This window comes from Marmota monax, unplaced genomic scaffold (genome assembly GCF_021218885.2).
Source record: "Marmota monax isolate L192 unplaced genomic scaffold, Marmota_monax_Labrador192_F-V1.1 WCK01_AAM20220418_F8-fsc00258, whole genome shotgun sequence".
In the NCBI taxonomy this organism is placed as follows: Eukaryota; Metazoa; Chordata; class Mammalia; order Rodentia; family Sciuridae; genus Marmota; species Marmota monax.
The window spans coordinates 473,592-480,462 of record NW_026692172.1 but is presented as its reverse complement, the minus strand read 5'-3'; positions in this window follow the sequence as shown (position 1 = coordinate 480,462).

Here is a 6,871-nt window from a genome sequence, read left to right as displayed (position 1 = left end):
ATGCTAGGCAAGCACACTACCACTGAGCCACGACCCCAGACCCTCAGACTAGTTTTTAGACCTTGCAATAAATTGGACATTGCAGAAGAAATTAATATTAAGCCTTACTGCAGCACTGTTCACAATAGCCAAGATAATGAGTCAAATTAGGTGCCCATTGAAGGAAGAATGGATAAAGAAAATATGGTATAGATACACAACTAAATATTATTCAGCTATAGAGAAGCATAAAATCCTGTCATTTTCAGCAAAGTTGATAATGGGACTGAATGATATTATTTTAAATTAAATAAGCCAAAACAACAAAAAGATACTGCAGGTTCTCTCTTTTCATATGTGAGAGCTAAAAAGCCAATCAGAATGTAAAATTGTGACTACCATAGGTTGTAAAGGTTGAAAGGAGGGAAGATAAAGAGTGGTTGAATAATTGGTACCAACACACAAATAGAAGGAATAAGCTCTAGTGTTCCACAGCATAGTGGTATGACTTTAGCTTATAATAACCTGTTATATTTTGCTTGAAAAACGAGAAGAGAGGAGCTCAAAAGGCTCCATACATAAGGAAATGATAAGGAGATGATTTGATCACTGCATGCTGTACACATGTGTTGAAATATCACAGTGGTATTTCACAAACTTGGAGGAAGAAAAGGGAGGTGGGCACCAAGTCATTGCACAGGAGAGTTGGGTTGGTCCCTCCATGGTGAGGCTCAGAGCTAGGTAGAATCCTGCAATAGCTGAATTTGATTATTATATGTTATTCAAAAATTCAAAAATAAAATTGAGAAAAGATTACTAAGCCCCAAATCAGCAACAGAAATTATTCAAAATGAAATGCTAAGATAAAAAATTTAATTAACATACTGGGAGCAAGATAGCAGCTGAGTAAGATGTCCCAGCAATCACCTCCCTAAAGAAACACCAATTTGAACAGCGATTAATGCATCAATCCATTTTCACAAAAGCTGAAGAAGCCAGGTGAGATACCACCACGGTGCCTGGTATTAGCATAATCAGAAAAGAAGCAATGATGAAGGCAGGGAGGAAAGGGTTGCCTGTGTCACTCCTCCCCAACTTCCAAGTAGCAAAAAAGAGGGACATCTCCCACTTGGGAGAGGGAGATGGAATTAAGTCCAGACCTTAGATTTAGAATTCAGTACCACAGTTAAGTCCAGTAGTTGACTGAGCATTGGACCCTCCTTTGCCAGGAGGCCAAAGGACTGCTTCCATTACTCCTCTCCCAACTTTGGGCAGCAGAGCAATGAGCTAACTCCACCCACTAAGGAATAAGACAAGATAGCACAAGACTTTGCTTTTGACCTGTGTGAGGCCTTCTATAATGAGACCCAGCACTAACTAAATCCTAGAAGCCCCTATCTCCAGAACAGAATTCACAGAGCCTCTGGATCAGTCCCGGCACTAATCAGGGGCTTGTGCTCTGGTAATTCAGCCTGCATCACCTCCAGCCACATATGGGCCTAGGAAATACAACCATTGTTAAGGCTATGAGACTATGGTGTGACTCAGCTTAGTGTCAGCCTGAGCAGCAAGAGACTTCCATCAAACCAACCCTAAACTCTGGAAGACAGCAAGGACTAAGACTCCAACGTCAGGGGAATAGGTCAGGAAAGTGAACACAGGAGTGTGTCTTGGAACTTCATTCAAGGCTGGTAAAAACTTTGGGTAGATCCCAGGCCAGTACATGTGAGTAGAATCTATGAACATAACTCAGTGCCAGGTGAAAACCCATGGTCTCTGTCAGCTGGACTTATGACCCAGCCTGGGATATGTTGCAGTAGTATTGGGTGGCAAGCTCACCTCAACAGCAGGTAGCCCATAGTATTGTGGGCCTTTATTCTATCCACATGCCGCAATGATCTTGGCAGGGTATGGGCTTCAGGAGTGATCTAGCTTTGCATCATTAGTGGCCATGGGACTGCCCATCCCATTCCCTGTCTCCAGCCTCCAATCTCAGCACAACATGAAGAGAGTAACTCTCTACTTGGGGAAAGAAAAAAGAGGTGAATACCAAGTCATTGCATATGACTTGATACATGCCTAACTCCCAGTGAGGCTCAGAGCCAGGTAGAATCTTATACAAACTGACTTTCGGCTTTTGACTGTGGATGAAGCATCATGGTCAATTCCAGCCTCAGGTAGAAATTTGTGATAATGAACTATCCTTTGCAAATACTCTTTCAATTCATTCTGAACAAGACACTAACTACAGATTTGGGACAAACTAGACTTGGTGTACCCTCTAGTACTGAAATAGTGAAAATAGCCACAGGCTCAGAGAAAATGAGACTACTTAGAATTTCTGGAAGGACAAGTACAAATAAAACTTGATTATGAAAACTTGAAAAAGTGCCTAATCCTTCAAAACATAGGTGATGCATATACCAACACTCATCAAAAACTTACAAGGAATCATGACTTTACTTACTGAATAAAATCAGGCTCTAGAAATTGACCATTTAGCATGTGATATCTGAAAATTCTCAAAGAATTAAAAATAGTTGTTTTAAGGAAACAATGAACTTCAAAAAAGAAAGAAATTATTTAATAGTCTGATAGGAAAATTCAAAATAGAAACAGAAATATTTTAAAAATCAAGCAAATTGAGTTGAAAAATACATTAAGTGAAATTTAAAATGTGATAGAAGACATCAGTAGAAGCATAGATCAAACAGAAGAGAGAAGTAGAGAGCCTGAAGATAGAAAAAGGACTGGATATGAATGAAGAAAGCTTACAGGAAATTGTGGATGGCTTTGAATTTTTAATTGTTAAGGTTAAAAAGCAATTTGAGAATGCCAAGGAGGGTAGAAAGATTAATCAAAAAAAAACAGAAAACTTCCCAGAGAAAGATACAACTGTCCATACATGGTCACAAGTTAGAACTAGTTCAAACAATTCTACCACAAGACATAATCAAGTTCCAAAGGTGAAAAATTCCTGAGACAACAAGAGAAAGACTGATAACAAATGAGAACATCTCAATTCACCTGAAATCAGACTTCTCAGAAGAAATTTTACAGTCCAGAAAGAGTGGTATATGATTTGCACAGTACTGAAAGAAAAAATAAAAATCGTCAGGGCTGGGGTTGTGGTTCAGTGGTAGAGCATTGCCTAGCATGTGGGAGGCACTGGGTTCAATTCTCAGCACTGCATATAAATTAAAAATAAAGGTCCATTGACAACTAAATTAAAAAAAAAAAAACTGTCATGCTCACCCTGCAAAGTTATGGTTTAGAAATAAAGGAAAGATAAACACATTCCGAAACAAAAGCTGAGAGAATTTATCAGCACCAGACCTGTCCTACAAGAAATGCTAAAAGGATATCTTCAAAAGGAAGAGAAGGTAGTAAGAAGAACATATTGGAAGTCATAAAACTCACTAGCAGAGGAATTATGCAAATAAATTCAGAATGCTTCAATATTATAAACAGTACATAAAACATTCATAACTTTAGTATGAAGAATGAAAACAAAAAATTAAAACTACATTAATATGTTAAGAGATTAGCAATATAGAAATGTGTAAAATGGTACACCAAAAATTCAAAATGTGGGAAAGAATGGAGTGCAAGTCCAGTTTTTATTAGTATTTTTTCCTCTTTTTCATTTCTTTTCATATCACCATGATTAATTGCTCTGCTATAATTTCAAAATAGCTTGTTATAATCAAGATATTTTAATCCTCATGGTAAACACAAAGCAGAAATCAATAACAGACACACCAAAAATAACAAGCAAGTAAATAAAATACACTACTAGAGAAAATTACTTAACCACAAAAGAAAATTGTAAGAGGGGAAGAATGAAGGGAAGGAACTGAAATAAAACTATGAAAACAAGTATTAAAATGGCAGTGATAAGACCTTACCTATCTGTAATTCTCTTAAATATAACTAGATCAAATACTTCAATTAAAAGACATAAAGTGACTGAATGGATATTTTTTTTTTTTTTTTGCTTTTGAGATATATTCAGTTGCATTTTTATTTCTTTTTTTTTAATTTTTTATTGTTGGCTGTTCAAAACATTACATAGTTCTTGATATATCATATTTCACAATTTGATTCAAGTGGGTTATGAGCTCCCATTTTTACCCCATATACAGATTGCAGAATCACATCAGTTACACATCCATTGATTTACATATTGCCATACTAGTGTCTGTTGTATTCTGCTGCCTTTCCTATCCTCTACTATCCCCCCTCCCCTCCCCTCCCCTCCCCTCCCCTCTTCTCTCTCTGCCCCCTCTACTGACATTCGTTTGTCCCCCTTATATTATTTTTCCCCTTCCCCTCACTTCCTCTTGTATGTACTTTTGTATAACTCTGAGGGTCTCCTTCCATTTCCATGCATTTTCCCTTCTCTCTCCCTTTCCCTCCCACCTCTCATCCCTGTTTAATGTTAATCTTCTTCTCATGCTCTTCGACCCTACTCTGTTCTTAGTTACTCTCCTTATATCAAAGAAGACATTTGGCATTTGTTTTTTAGGGATTGGCTAGCTTCACTTAGCATAATCTGCTCTAATGCCATCCATTTCCCTGTAAATTCTATGATTTTGTCATTTTTTAATGCAGAGTAATACTCCATTGTGTATAAATGCCACATTTTTTTTATCCATTCATCCATTGAAGGGCATCTAGGTTGGTTCCACAGTCTAGCTATTGTGAATTGTGCTGCTATGAACATCGATGTAGCAGTGTCCCTGTAGCATGCTCTTTTTAGGTCTTTAGGGAATAGACCGAGAAGGGGAATAGCTGGGTCAAATGGTGGCTTGAATGGATATTTTTTAAAAAGCCCCAAATATATGTTACAATAAATTATCACCTCTAAGAATATGCGTAGATTCTAAATGAAGGAATGGGATAAGATATTCCAGGAAAATGGAATTCAAAAGTAAGCAGAATTAGCCATATTTCAACACCTCACTTTCATTAATGGACAGATCATTCTGGCGGAAAATTAACAAAGATGCACTGAAACTATGCTATAGGGCAAATGGACCTAATAGGCATCTAGAGAATATTTCTTCAATAGCTTCAGAATACACATTCTTATCATTGTTACATGGAACATTCTCCATGGTATATCAAGTGATAGACCACAAAATACAATTTTAAAATTTAAAATCATATTGTATACCTCTCTGACCACAACAAAATAAAATTAGAAATCAATAATAAGAAGAAAAATTTTAAAAATATACAAATATATAGAAATTGAGTAACATGCTCCAGAATAACCAATGGATCATTGAAGAAATTAATATAGAAATTAAAAAAAATTTCCTGAAATGAATGAAAATTAAATACAACATATCAAAACCTGTGGAATATAGGGCTGGGATTGTGGCTCAGTGGTAGAACATTTACCTGGCACATGCAAGACCTTGGGTTTGACCCTTAGCACCACATAAAAATAAATAAGTGAAATAAAAGTATTGTGTCCAACAACAACTAAAAAATGCATATTAAAAACACTGGAATATAGCAAAAATGGTACTAAAAGATAAGCTTCTAGCAATAATACATATATTTAAAAGAGAAGGATTTCAAATTTTAAAAGTAAACAATGTGCCTCAGGGAGTTAGAAAGAATAACTAATCAAACCCAAATTACTTGAAGAGAAGAAATACCAAACATAAGAGCAGAAATAAATGAAATAGAGACCCAAAAATCATGCAATGGATCAATGAATGGGTAGGTATTTGAAAATATAAGTAAAATATATATAAATATTTAGGTAGACAAAAAAGGAAGTATATGGAAAACTCAAATAAGTAATAGTAGAAATGAAAAAGGAGACATTATAACTAATAACCAGGAGTTTAGAGGATCATTGGAAATATTATAAACAACAATACACCAACAAATTGGATAATCTGGGATAAATAAATTTCTGGATACATACAACCTACAAAGAGTGAAAGAAGAAATAGAAAATTCTGAACAGGCCAAAATAAGGGATAGGATTGAAGCAGCAGTTAACTATCACCCATTAAAGAAAAGTCTATGACTTGATAGCTTAATAGCTGCATTCTATAAAACACTTAAAGAAGAACTAATTCTAATTCTTCTCAAACTATTTAATAAATTTGAAGACACTGTCAAATTCTTTCTAAAAGGCCAGCATTACCTTGATACCCAAACTAGACAAACCTGATACCCAAACTAGACTACCCTGATACCCAGACACACACAAAAAGAAAATGACAGAGCTCAGTGGTAGAGTGCTTTCCTGGCATGTATGAGGCAATGGGTTGAATCCTCAGCATCACATGAAAATAAATAAAATAAATGTATAAAAATACAATAACATTATTTTTTAAAAAGAAAAAAATGACAGGCTACTGTCTTCAAAGAAAATAGATGCAAAAATTCTCAACAAAATATTAGCAGAGAGACTCCAACAACACATCAAAAAGTTTACATACTAAGATCAAGTAGGATTTACTCCAGGGATGCAAAGATGGTACAGCATTTGTCAATCAATAAACATAACATCTACACAAAGAAGAGCAAAAGTCACATGTTCAAGCTTGGGGAAATAGCCCAATGGTAGAACACTTGCATAGTTTGTGCGAGGCCCTGAGTTTGGTTTCTAACATTGCAAAATAATGTGTGTGTGTGTGTGTGTTCATGTCAACAGACACAGAAAAAGTATTTGATAAGAGTGAACATCCCTTCATGCAAAAACCCTCAATGAATTAGGTACAAAAGGAACATACCTCAAAACAATAAAGATGATATACAAGAAAACCATAGCCAATATCATACTGAACAGGGAAAAGCTGGAACTAGTTTCTCTAATATTTAAAACAAGACAAGAATGTCCACTTTCACCATTCATTCAACA